The 13,427-nt window shown below is 48.2% G+C and overlaps 1 pseudogene; it reads right to left on the bottom strand.

Annotated features, from left to right (window-relative positions):
* LOC136481094 (BEL1-like homeodomain protein 2) overlaps positions 1-11,258 on the bottom strand; it is a 37,262-nt pseudogene extending 26,004 nt beyond the window's left edge.
* Between the last annotated feature and the right edge of the window lie 2,169 nt (positions 11,259-13,427).

The following is a 13,427-nucleotide window of genomic DNA, read 5'->3' as shown; positions in this document are numbered from 1 at the left end:
CACATCTACATAAGCAGCACCCACACATGCTAAGTCATGTGAATACCAATTACCAATACATCCTGTGACTAGAAAATTGAAGGCTACATACAATGGAATGAGGTCAGACAAGTTACACATTGTTCTCCCTCATACTAACTCCAACAATTATAGCAACAGATTTTTTTCTAATATATGAAAATCGATTGGATTTGTACAGCAGTAAACAACTAGCTATCAGTACTTCATCCAATTTAAAAATCTATTGCTATCTGCGCTGCCCTCCAACAAACTTCATCTATAATAAGCAAACAGCTAGCACGTCTTGGGCACAACAAAGTCTTCGCTTGTGAGACAAAAAAGGGGCACCAATAGTATAGTGCAGATCTTTGAACCGAAGTATCATCCACGGACCATATAATGTCTTGGGCACAGCAAAATCCGATAGTAACTCGCTGCTGCGTAAGCACTGCTCGCACGCAGTGCAGACAAGGACATCAGCACAAAAGCAAAGGGAAGGACAATCCAATCGCGTCGGTCGGATCTAAGAAGAGCGGCAGCGCCAAGATCTGAGGAGGTAGCGAGGGGGGCCGGAGGCGCACCTTCTGGTAGGTGGAGGAGCGGGCGCGCATCGCAGTTGCAGTCGCAGGTGGGGCACGTGGCCGTCGCTGTGAGCGCCTCCACGGCGTACCAGTAGAGCTACGGGCCAACGATATACCAGTGAGGCCGAGGCCGAGCAGCGCCACCAACACAGTCACCAGCGCTAGGCTCGGGCCCCACACCGACGACGCCCCACCTCCCGCCATTGAGCAACCGCTCGAGGGGGCAGTGGAGTTTGGACTTTGGAGTTGGACTGGTGGAGAGGCAGGTCGCCGACGCGGCGCGGCGCAGTGCTGGGGGTTAAAGGAGTCGGGGGAGAGGGAGTGTATCAGTGGAGGCGGAACAAACCCGGGGAGGAGCGGGAGGCGTCGATCCGGAGCTCGACGATCTAGGGTTTCGGCCAGGTTTCATCTCCACCGTCAATCTGGTCCATCCAACGGTGGAGATGGAGATGAGGTTGCTGGGCCTTGGGCCTTGCGTTGAGCAGAGATAGTTTAGCTCATTATTTACTATTTTTTATTATTTATTATTTTCTATTTCTTATTGATTAAGGCAATTTTGGAGCAGCAAATGATTTTAAATAGGAAAGTTATCAACAACAAAGTTTTAGGACTCATCGATATCTATAACTTTTGTTTTGGTCATTTTTCCATGCGACTTTGTATGAACAGTTCAAAATTTGAATTTCAAAATATTTGAACTTCCAACACAAGTTTAGGATAGTAACTGATTTCAAATGAAAAGGTCATAAACAACAAGGTTGTATAACTCATCGAGATCTACAACTTTTATTTTGGTCATTTCTTTATCCGACAAAGTGATAGTAACATTGTTCACAATTTTTATATCTCTCATATGGTTTCATTAAACTATAAAAGAGATAAGTAAATTTTATGAACAATGTTACTATCACATTGTCGGATGAAGAAATGACCAAAATAAAAGTTATAGATTTTGATGAGTCTAACAACTTTTATGTTCATGACTTTTTCATCTGAAATCATTTTCTGTTTCAAAATGTTGTTTGAAGTTGCTATTTTTGAAAATTCAAATTTTGAATTGATAAAACAAAGTCACATGAAAAGATGACAAAAATAATAGTTGTAAGAGCACAATAAATTGATAGAAAATGATTTTAGAAAATTTTAGGAAAAAAAATCACTGAATTTAAAGTTAGTATGAGGGAGAAAAACTAGTTACAAGTTTTAGAGATAGATTAAAAAGAAAAACTGCGCTCGTTCATATGATTTGTGAGAACTTCAGTATATAAGATCTTCGAACATAATTTTAGGAGAGTAAATGATTTTAAATGAAAAAGTTGTAAACAACAAAGTTGTAGAGCTCATTGAGACCTACAATTTTGGTCTTGGTCATTTCTTTATCCGAATTCGTTTAGGTAATTTTAAATTTGAGTTTCAAAATTTGATAAATTCGAATAGAATTTTGACCTAGTAAAATGGTTTCAAATGAAAAAGTGAGCAACAACAAAGTTGTACAACTCATCAAGATCTGTAACTTTGGTCTTGGTCATTTCTTCATCTAAATTTCTTTGAACAATTTAAAGCTCTTGAATTTGAACTCAAAATGGATTTAAAAATTAAAAAAAAAGAAAGAAAAAAATGTCTCTCTGGTCTTACTCTTTCAGGCCTGGCCTGTCTCCCTCCACCCGCACCCCCTCTTCCTTTTCACCTGAGCCTAGGCCCAGTTCTGAGCCCAATGTCGCCCGCGCATTATCCCTCTCCCGCGTTGGGCTGGCCCAGAGCCAAGACCAAGTTCCAGCTCCTACTGGGTATATTGATGTTGAGGCTGTCATATTTGACAAAACTTAGTGATGGTCTACTGCCGTCACATAATAACTCTATATATCGTCATAAATTCGCTACTGTCGGTCGGCTACCTAAGAATTACATTTTATGACGATCCTTGGTACCTTTACGTGACAAAAGAAAAAGAATCGTCATATATAGTTCTGACAGTCCTGATTTTATGACGCTACAGACCTTTGTGTCATATTATGATATATTATATGACAATAATTTCTCCTGTCATGAGGATTATTGTCATAGAAGGAACGGTTTTTTGTAGTAGTCATCAAGTATTGGACATATAAGAAGATCAAATTAAACCAACTTAATATCAAAATGAATCAATATTGATGTTCTTCATTTACCTTAAGGTACTGCTCCTGGGTCAGCTACATCTGTCTTGCATCTTTCTTGGTTTTCCTCTCTCCAAGCTTCGACCCGTAGTCGGTTACGATGGCCTGGATGCGCACCTCGTGATGCATGTCGGTGACGAGTTTTTTATAGGCTTTGGTAGTCACCTGCTCCACCCTGGCCTCAAATCCCTCCTCGCATCTGTAATAAGTCTGCATACAAAAGCGATGTATCCATTCATTATTTCAAGAAAAGTCCAATGAATGTGACATATTGAGCAATGTTGTGCGAGGGAGACTTACCCAAAACTCTACCTTCACCCGCGCCACCTTGTTGGGGTACTCCACATCGAGGGCGACGGCGTAGTGGTCAAACGAGTAGGCCGGCTCCATCTTCGATGCGTACGTGACAATGCCAGGGAAGTGTTGCCTGCACAGAAGACCTAGGATGCCGTTGACTAGCCGTGCGCTACCACCCGACACAACCACCCAGTTCTTGCACAAGTGATTAAGAAAAATTATTAGTTTTTTTCATCATATCATATGAAGTAGTGGTGATAACATATAAAGTTACTTACTTTTGCCCTTCGGAGCGAATCACTGGGCGTTGGTGAGGAAGCGGAACCTGTGGGAGGCTCGCGAGGCCTCGCAAGTAGACACTCGAAGAGGAGTCGGAGGAAGCGGAACCCGTGCCTGCCGCCTCGCACTCGTCGTCCTGGTGCGGCCCCTCCTCCTCGTCCGTCTACTGAACCAGCTCCTCGTCCGACTCATCCACGGGCGCCACCTCCTCCTCTAGCTCCTCCTATCGCAGTGTGGGAGGAGACGGCCCCCTCCTGTGGCTGGCGGTCCTCCTCCTCCTCCTCCTGTCCGATCCCTCTACTGCCCCCTCCGCCTCCTCCTACAGCCGGCGTGGTCTTTGGTAAATCGAGTTCACAGACCTATGACGGTCGCCCACCATCTTTGTTCAATCACCTGCAATAAAAAAGAAAACAAGACGTAATTAGAAATAGGTGCAAAAATGAACAAAACATAATTACAAAAAACATAGTAATACATGTATTAGAAATATATGCAAAAATGAACAAAACATAATTACAAAAAACATAGTATTACATGTATTAGAAATAATCTTCATGATTGAGATTAGCTGGATCATAGGTCTCGTCATCACTATCAACATTGTCCAACTCATCAACACTATCCGAAGGAGGAATGTTGTCTTCATTGTCATTGCCTAAATGTAATCGCTCAAGCATTTGTATGTCCTTCAGATTTCGCACCTCGTCTCCAGCGTCCTCATCATCATCCCTTTCATTATCTACTTCCATTCCTATCTCTTCGGTTAAGTCTATGTCAAACCTCCCTTGTAGCCCCTCTTCTTGATAGAACTCATATGTGTTTGGGTTGAAGTTGTAATCTTCATCGTTTGGCACAGGTAGTTTACCATGTGGCGATACCTTGTGCACAATAGACCAACCCTTAAGATGCTCGGCGTCTTTGCACGCGTATGACGTATAATAAACCTAGACGGCCTGTTGTGCCACAATGTAGACAACTTTTCCTAGATAGACGGAATCCTATCGAATCTCGACTAGCCCAAGCTTAGGGGTCCGTCTCGTTACTCCAGGATGAAACCAGTGGCATTTGAATATGACAGGAGTAAGAGGTTTGGAACCATAGAATGATAGTTCGTAGATTTCTTCAATTCTTCCATAATAGTCGAGTCCATCAGTGCTGGGCATAACAACTCCGCTGTTTGTGGTTTTTTGATTGGGCTGACTCTGCTTGTAGCTTGCTGTGTGAAAACGATATCCATTCACATCATAACCGGTAAATGACTTGACCCTAATGGCACAACCATTTGCAACCTGTCTCAGCTCATCACTTATAGGCGCATCAGTTTGGGCTTTCTGTTTGAACCAACAAATGAAATCGGGGCTCTCTGTTCTCGCACCCTGTGAAAGAAGGGTATCATTTTCTTGCGGGGTAGGTTGCCTTGATCCATGCCAGGATTGATGAAGAAATTCCCTGTACCAATGAGAAACAAGGGGGTTGGACGAAGAAATAAGGACATACGGCGAAATGAAACAAGTTCGTTCAGAACTTACCCAATGAACGGCTACACCTCGACAAGGCTGGTCAACACATATAGCATGATACTGCGCCACTCTTCATTTTTCAATTGCTTAGTGGTCGATGCACTTGCGCTTCCGAGTTGCCTTTGGAAAAGGATGAGGTTCAATTCATGTTCACCAGCATTGTAATGAGGGGGTGGATTATAAACGCTAGGAAGGTACTCAGTGTAGTATTTCTCTATGAAGTTCGACACCTCCTCTAGAATGTATGCCTCTCCAATGGAAGCCTCAATTTTGGCTTTATTTCTATATTTTTTGCGAAGAGTCTTCAGACATCTCTCGATTGGATAGCACCAACGGTCCTACACAGGCCCCCATCCGTGCCTCATACGGGAGGTGCACAATCAAATGTTGCATCTGCAAGAAGCATCCGGGTGGAAAGATCTTCTTCAACTTATAGACCAACATGGGTGCCATTTTTTCCAAGTCATCAATGATGGTCTAAGAGAGCTCCTTGGCACAAAGCTGGCAGAATAAGTAGCTCAACTCTGCCAGCACTTGCCAGACATGCTCCAGGACATAGCCTCGAACCATCACCGGAAGAAGCCGCTCAATCCATATGTGGTAGTCATGACTCTTCATCCCATTGACTCGCAGAGTGCCTAAGTTCACTACCCTCTTTAGATTCGCTGCATACCCATCAGGGAACATTAGCGTCTGGATCCATTCAAGTACTTCCCTCCTTTGGTCCTTTTTCAAGATGAAATCGGCCTTAGGCCTTCTCCAGGTCTCGCCACAACTAGGAGGCTGCATCTCTTGATTTGGTCTATCGCATAATGTTGCCAGGTCCACCCTAGCCTTAGGGTTGTCCTTAGACTTTTCAGTGTCCATGAGTGTTGCCCAAAGTGCCTCGGCGACATTCTTTTTAGTTGCATTACATCAATGTTATGTGGTAGAAGAAGGTCATCGAAATAGGGGAGCCTCGTCATGCCCGAGATATGAGTCCACATATGTTGCTCACCATATCCCACAAAACCACCTTCTTCATTGGGCATGAGAGCATCTATCTAAGCATGAACCTCGGCACCAGTCATCATCCGTGGTGCAGGGTTTGTCACTTTGACACCTTTCGTAAAGTTCTTGATGTCTTGTCTGAATGGATGGTCAAGAGGTAGGAATTGATGATGTCTATCGAACGACGAATACTTGCCACCCTTCTACAACCAAATGAACCTCACACCTTCCTTGCATATTGGGCATGGGAACTTCTCGTGAACACACTAGGCGCAGAATATCCCATACGCCAGGAAGTCATGTAGGGAGTAGTGGTACCAAACGTGCATTTTGAAGGTTGTCTTTGTAGCTCAATCATATGTCCATACCCCTTCATCCCAAGCACGGACCAATTCATCAAACACGGACTCCATGAACACACCCATATTACTCCCTGGGTGTCCAGGAATTATCAACGACAAGAATACATTATGTCGTTGAAAGGAGACACCGGTGGGGAGATTAAGGAGGATAACGAAGACGGGCCAACATGTGTATGGGGCAGCCATCATTCCATAAGGATTGAACCCATCTATTGCCAGCGCGACACATACATTGTGAGCCTCATCTGCTTTGTCATGATGTTTGTCATTAAAGCGGATCCAAGCTTTACCATCGGATGGATGTACCATCTTGTCAGGATTGTACCGTTTGCCATTTTTGTGCCATGTCATCTGTTTTGCGGATTCCTCGGTCATGTATAGCCGTTGGATCCTCGGTAGGAACGGAAGGTACCGTAGGATTTTCACGGAGATCGTAAGTTGCCTCGTCTGGCCATCATCAGAGTCTACCTCCAGGTACCTGGAGGATTTATACTTTGGACAGAACTTTGCATTCTCGTGTTCTTTCCTAAATAGGACGCACCCCTTCGGACAAGCATGTATCTGCTCATACGGCATCTTAAGTGCACGAAGGAGTTTCTGTGACTCATACATGCTCTTTGGTAGAATGTGACCGTCCGAAAGCAGGGTGCCAATCATGGCCAACATATTATCGAAGCCTTCTCGACTCAAGTTTAACTCAGACTTCAACCCCATTAAGTGTCCAATGGTATCCAGTTGAGACACCGTTGACCGATCGTGAAGGGGTTTCTGTGCCGAGTCCATCATGTCGTAGAACGCCTGTGCGGCTGCCTCCATCTCCTCCTTCTCACGTCCCTCATTGAACTATCCTTGGTGAAAGTCATCTAACATGTCTGCTACCCCGACATCAACATCAAAAGCCTCCACCCATGGTCTCACCACCTCCTCTCTCATATGATGGGCTTCACCATGGTGGACCCACCGAGTGTAGTCCAGCATAAATCCATTCTTCACAAGATGTTTACCCATTTCCACCTTGTTTACCCTTCTCCTATTTCCACATTTGCTGCAGGGACACAAAACTAGGCAATGTCCTTTAGCAGCCTTGCCAAAATGCACTGTTCAAGAAAGCATCGGTCTTGTTCATCCATTCTGTGGTGTAATCACTTTGACTTCTTCAGCCTGTGTACATCCACTGACGGTCATCCATCCTCTAACATATGTATCGGCGAGTAATGTAACCATCAATTGCATCTACATGGTGTTCCTACTGTCTAATAGGTGAGGATAGGTCCTAATCCCACCCGTGGATGTGTAGATGAGGTTAGTTTCCATGCTCTACTCCTATCCAAGACAGAATTTCAGCAGCACCTCCCTGCTGTTCACCAGATACATGTCATGCCAAAGAAGAGTGTGTATCCGAAGAACAACAGGGAGGTGATGCCGAAACTCTGTCTCGAACCAGAGCAGACCATGGAAACTAACCCATCTACGCATCCGCGGGCTGTCTAAAAAATGTGGACAATCCGAAACAGATACGGTCAAAGATATGCAAAGATCTGCATACCTCCAACCGTATCTCTTTCGAATGGGAGACGCCTAACTGGGTTACGTGATCTATGACCATGATACGGAAAGAGGGGTTATACCTAGGGTGGCGGCGGAGTCAGGCTAACAGGGCCATGGTGGGTCGGTGTAGTGGCGAGGCGACGTGGTGCTGGCAGACCGGCATGGCGATGGGAACTCTGGCTCGGCTTCGACGGGCTCTTCTCTACAAAAATGGAACAAAATACTGTCATTTAAAAAAAATTCGGCAGAAGCTCCCCTGCACGATGAGGTTTCCAAAACCTGCAAAAAACAACGGCACGATGGCCGACAAGCACATGTCTCAACAGAAGCCATGTAGTTTGGATATCAATCCATGCAGAAGAATATATCCAAGTAGTACCTCTACTTCTACTACTACTTCCACTATTGCTGCTACTACTACCACTAGTTCTACTACTACTACCACTATTGCTACTACTACTACCACTAGTTCTACTACTACTACTACCACTACTTCTACTACTACTACCACTAGTTCTACTACTACTACTACCACTAGTTCTACTACTACTACCACTACTTCTAATACTACTACTACCACTAGCACTACTACTACAACTAATACTACTACAACTATCACTACCACAACAACAACAAGAGAGAGGGCACACCTGACGGGCACCGGGGGTAGGGTCGGGCGGCGTCGGGGTCGCTGAAGTCAGGAACGGGGTCGGGCACGGGCGGCGTCGGGGCGGGCGGTCCACGGGGCGTGGCTGGGGGTAGGGCCGGCTCCTACTCCACCACCTCCTCCTCCTCCTCCCCCTCCTCCTCCTCCTCCTCCTCCCCTCCTCCACCCGCCGGTGTTGGAGGGCCGGTGTGGGCGAGCTAGCCACGCTCGGTCACACGTGGGCGTGGGGGCGGGGGCAGGGGCAGGCATCGGCACGTGGCGTGGGGAGGGGCTGCACCGGGCGGCGTGTGGAGCGGGGAAGGGCGGTGGCGCGCGACGTCGACGGCGGCCCGGTGGCTGGTGGGCGCGGCGCACGGGGAGGGGAGGGCGGCGCGCGATGCGGGGATGGGCCGGCGTTGGTGGGATGCGGCGCGGGGAGGCCGGGAGCGGTGCGCGGCATGAGGGCGGGCCGGCGTTGGCAGGCGGTGGCGTGGGGACGGCCGGGAGCGGCGCGCGACGCGGGGGCGGGCCGGCGTTGGCGGGCAACGGCGCGGGGACGACCAGGAGCGGCGCCCGGCGCGGGGGCGGGCCGGCATTGGCGGGCGGCAGCATGGGGATGGCCAGGAGCGGCGCGCGCGCTGTCTGTCTGCCTGTGGCTTGACTGCCCAGCCAAATTCGCCTAAGTGCCCCCACCCGCCCCTTTACCGAGTGCCAGATCAGGGAGGCACTCGGCAAAGGAGGCAACTTTGCCGAGTGCCCCGATCCGGCCATCGGCATCGATTTTTTTTTGAAATACCTTTGCCGAGTGCCCCTGTGAAGGCACTCGGCAAAGAGGAAATTTCTAAAAAAATTCAAAAAACCTCTTTGCCGAGCGCCTTATTCTTGGCACTCAGCAAAGACCCCTTTGCCGAGTGCCATGCCCTGGCGCTCGGCAAAGTTTTTTTTGTTTGTTTTTTGCCTCCAAATTTTTTGTGCAGCCCTTTTGAAGTACCAGGAACTCCTTGTTAGAATTTGGGGATTTTTTGTGGCTTTTTTTATATATTTAGTTACTTTATTTTGTTTACTTGAATTTTTTTGAAAAATATAAATTTGAACTTTACGTGGTACAAATAATGGAATTTAATGATTCAAAAAATGATAGTCTTGTTACTGAGTGTAGTGTGACAGATGTAGAGATGTCTTAGTTTGTAAGCATCGTACGTGACTACGTGCACGAAATCTTCTGAAATTTTTATCATAGGCTCCACATACGATATCATGAGATCTCAACAAGTTTCATGATTTTCGGACTTCGTTTGCTTTTTATAGAATTGAAAAACACTTTGCACGCAAGTTCGCAGTCATGTTTCGTGAACAAGATGTCCGAAATTTTGGGTTCGTTCCTGGATACAGCCTGACACTACACTCAGTAACATGACTATCATTTTTTGAATCATTAAATTCCATTATTCATACCACGTGCAGTTCAAAATTATATTTTTTGAAAAAATTCAAGTAAACGAAATAAAGTAACTAAATATATAAAAAAGCCACAAAAAATCCCCAAATTCTAACGAGGAGTTCATGGTACTTTAAAAGGGCTGCACAAAAAATTTGGAGGCCAAAAACAAAAAAAAACTTTACCGAGCGCCGGGGCATGGCACTCGGCAAAGGGGGTTTTTGCCGAGTGCCAAGAATAAGGCACTCGGCAAAGAGGTTTTTTGAATTTTTTTTAGAAATTTCCTCTTTGCCGAGTGCCTTCATAGGGGCACTCGGCAAAGGTATTTCAAAAAAAATGTAATTTTTTTAATTCCTCCCTTTGCCGAGTGCCTAAGCTGTTAGGCACTCGGCAAAGACATTTAAAACAAATATTGAATCTTTGCCGAGCGCCATGTTAGGGGCACTCGGCAAAGTATTTTCCAAAAAAAAAATCTTTGCCGAGTGCCTAACAGCAGGCACTCGGCAAGAAGAACGTGGCCAAACACCGTTATGCTTGGCAGCCTATGCCGAGTGCCGCGCTTTTGCCGAGAGCCTGGCACTGGGCAAAGAAGTCATTTGCCGAGTGCCCTTTTTTGCTGAGTGCCCGGCACTCAGCAAAGAATTCTTTGCCGAGTGCAATTCTTTGTTGAGTGCGACACTCGGTAAAGAAGGTCTTTGCCGAGTGCCCGATTTTTGACACTCAGCAAAGGCCATGTTTTCAGTAGTGGCAGTCGCCGCTACGTGCTCGTACATGGACTCAGGCCCTCCATGCTCGTCGCCGTCGAGAGGGAGCAGGCCGTGCCTAGCGACGGCGGCCGGGTCGAAGCCCTGCACCCTTAGCTTGTCGTGGCGGCTCTGATGCGCCACGTGCTCGTGCTACTGCTGCTGCTGATTGTCCTGGTGATAGCTGGAGTCCGGGCGGTCGAAGCCATCGCAGGAGTAGCCGTAGACGCCGCTGTTGCCCTGGTGGAATCCATGGGAGTGGGACATAGAAGTCGCGGTAGCCGCCCGGGTGGAGGCAGAGATCGCTGCGCTGCTCTTGGTGGGTTGGCTCACGTACGTGGTGGTCTGCTGGTACGGTGGCGCTGCTATGCCTATGCCGGCGGCGCCACTGTCATCATCGTCGACGGGATCCTGGCCATGACCTCCTCCTTCCTGCACAGCTCACGAGCAGCAGCGCCATCGTAAGCACCCACGAGCTGCAGCACAACATGCTCGTGGGGCCCCGGCTGAGGCTGGGCGCAATGCGCTCGCTGGTCCACCTCGATGTGAGCGGCAACGCGTTGTCGGGCTCGCTGCTCGGCGCGCCGGGGACGCTGCCGTCGTCGCTCTGGTCTGTCGCGGTGCACAACAACTCCTTCTCTGGGCCGCTGAGCGCCGCGGCGTTGGCCGCGCTCCCCGCGGTGAGTGCTGGACCTCATGGGCAACGTGGTGTCCGGCGCGGTCCCAGGCACCGCGCTCGCGCACCCGGCGCTGCAGCAGCAGCGCCTAGAATCCAACCAGCTCGACGCGGTCCAGGAGGCTCCTGACGATGGATCCTCCAGCCAGCTCGTGGAGCTGGACCTGAGCGGCAACAGGCTTGCCGGGCGGCTGCCAGCCTACCTTGGCGTAATGCCGCAGCCCACGGCGGGCCTGCTTTCGTGCACGTGTGGCAGCGGCAGTGGTTTGGCTCCAGGAGCTAGGGACGATGACATGGACAAAGCAAATGACCTTCGAAGATGACGAGCGAGCAAGTGAGCTAGGCGTGACGACCGGTGATGTGTAGGCGTGCAATTGAAGGCTCTGCCTCTGCGTGGGGCAGCGGAACTACTCCAGTGACTCAGCAGCGCGCGGGCGATAGCCACGTACTTGTAGGATCGATGCGCGTAGAGACAGCCAACAGGGAGGAGTTGGTGATGCGCCGATGCCGATGCGTTGTTTGTCCCATGCGCCCTCATCAACCATGCACCGAAGCCGACGTGCATGCATGCGTTGAGCAGGGTCTGAGCGCGTAGAAGATAAAAAAAGGTAGGGGGTTTTCTGCAAATGTATGTTGGATTTAAGGTTAAATAAATGGCATGGACCTGCAGTGAACCATTTTAAAAGGTCATGGACCCAAAAATGCAGTTTCAAAGTTGATGGACCTAGATGACAGCCTAACGATAGTTAATGGACCTCCGGTGTATTTTACTCTTTATTTTAACTATATAAATTCATATAAATAATTTAAATTGAATTGAGGCAAATTTAGATTTGAATTATAAAACTAAAGTAAAACAAATCATATTTTATTTATAAAATCCAGTTGTATAATTATTATTCAAGTTAAAGTTTAATCCATGAAATTCTAGAAATAGTGACATGGTAACCACTGTTACTAACGCATAGATCTCGTCGCTATGAATCTAACGCAACTTGAATGGATCAAAATAGAGCTAAAACGTAGAAGATATGAATTAAACAAGATTTTCTTTAATAAAATAACAGATTAAATCTAACCTCGGATTTTAAAAGCTGAAAATATATCTAACAGTAGTATGAACATGTAGATTATGAAATTATGAGCCTAACGCAAGTTGAACGGGTCAAATCATAGTTAAAACGGAGAAGTTATGGCTAAAACAAAATCAATGGCAAATCTGTAAATAAGTGAAAACGTATTTTGGATCTAAACCGAGGAAAATACGCTTTCCAAAGAATAAAACATAATCTGATATTCTGCTTTGGACCGCAGGTTTGAAAACAAAAAACTGGAGGGGCTCTTTAGCAATATGGCCACGCGAAGGGGTATGATGAAATCTCGACCATCGGATCAGATGCGGGCAGACGAGATTGGATTGGGAGGATGAAAAAAAAACGTGGCCGGCCAGAACAGTAGCTGGCGCGGTGGCGCGCCATGGTCGGCAACAGAGCTCGGCGGCGAAGCAAGGAAATGGCCTTAGAGGCCACGATTTTCGACGGGGAAGCCACGGGAGGAGAGAGAGCGACGAGGAGAACTTGCCAAGGGAGATTTTCTACAGCGCGGAGCAAGTAGAGGCGGCGCTGTGCTTGGCTGGCGATGGCGGATGGCGGCGCTAGGTGGCGGCGCGGCTGCGGACACTTGGGCGATGCGGCTACAACGTGGGTGTGGGGTAGGGAGGCGGCGTAAGGTGCGGCTCAGCTTATATGGGGCCGGGAAGCGTAGGGCGCACGGCACGCGTGGCGTAGTGGAGCCGGACACGGCGGCGTCGGCGCGGTCGTGCTCGGGAGGGAGTCAGCGCGGAGAGGATGAAGACGCCATGACAGGCGGGCCAAGCGCATCAGCGGGGTGGAGGACACGCGGGCGCGGCGCGTCGTAGACCTGGGTCGGCTGCACCGCTGGGCCGTGCGGAGCGGCCGGACGCAGGGAATGGGCCAGCATGGGGGAAAGCAAAGCTGCGTGGGACGCGGGCCACGTGGGACAGGAGGCGCAGGGCGCAGGCCCAAGCGGAAGGAGAAGGACGGCCCGCGGGAGGAGAATGCTGGGCCACGGGAAGAAAAAGAGAAACGGGCCACTCGGGCCTAATAAGAGAAAGGGAGAATTTTCTTCTTTCCTTTTTCCTAATCCTTTCCATTTTCCTTTCTTAATTCAA

The sequence above is a fragment of the Miscanthus floridulus genome, chromosome 9 (assembly GCF_019320115.1).
Source record: "Miscanthus floridulus cultivar M001 chromosome 9, ASM1932011v1, whole genome shotgun sequence".
In the NCBI taxonomy this organism is placed as follows: domain Eukaryota; kingdom Viridiplantae; phylum Streptophyta; class Magnoliopsida; order Poales; family Poaceae; genus Miscanthus; species Miscanthus floridulus.
Note: the sequence above shows the minus strand (reverse complement) of the source record. Positions and strands in the feature narration are given on the sequence as shown.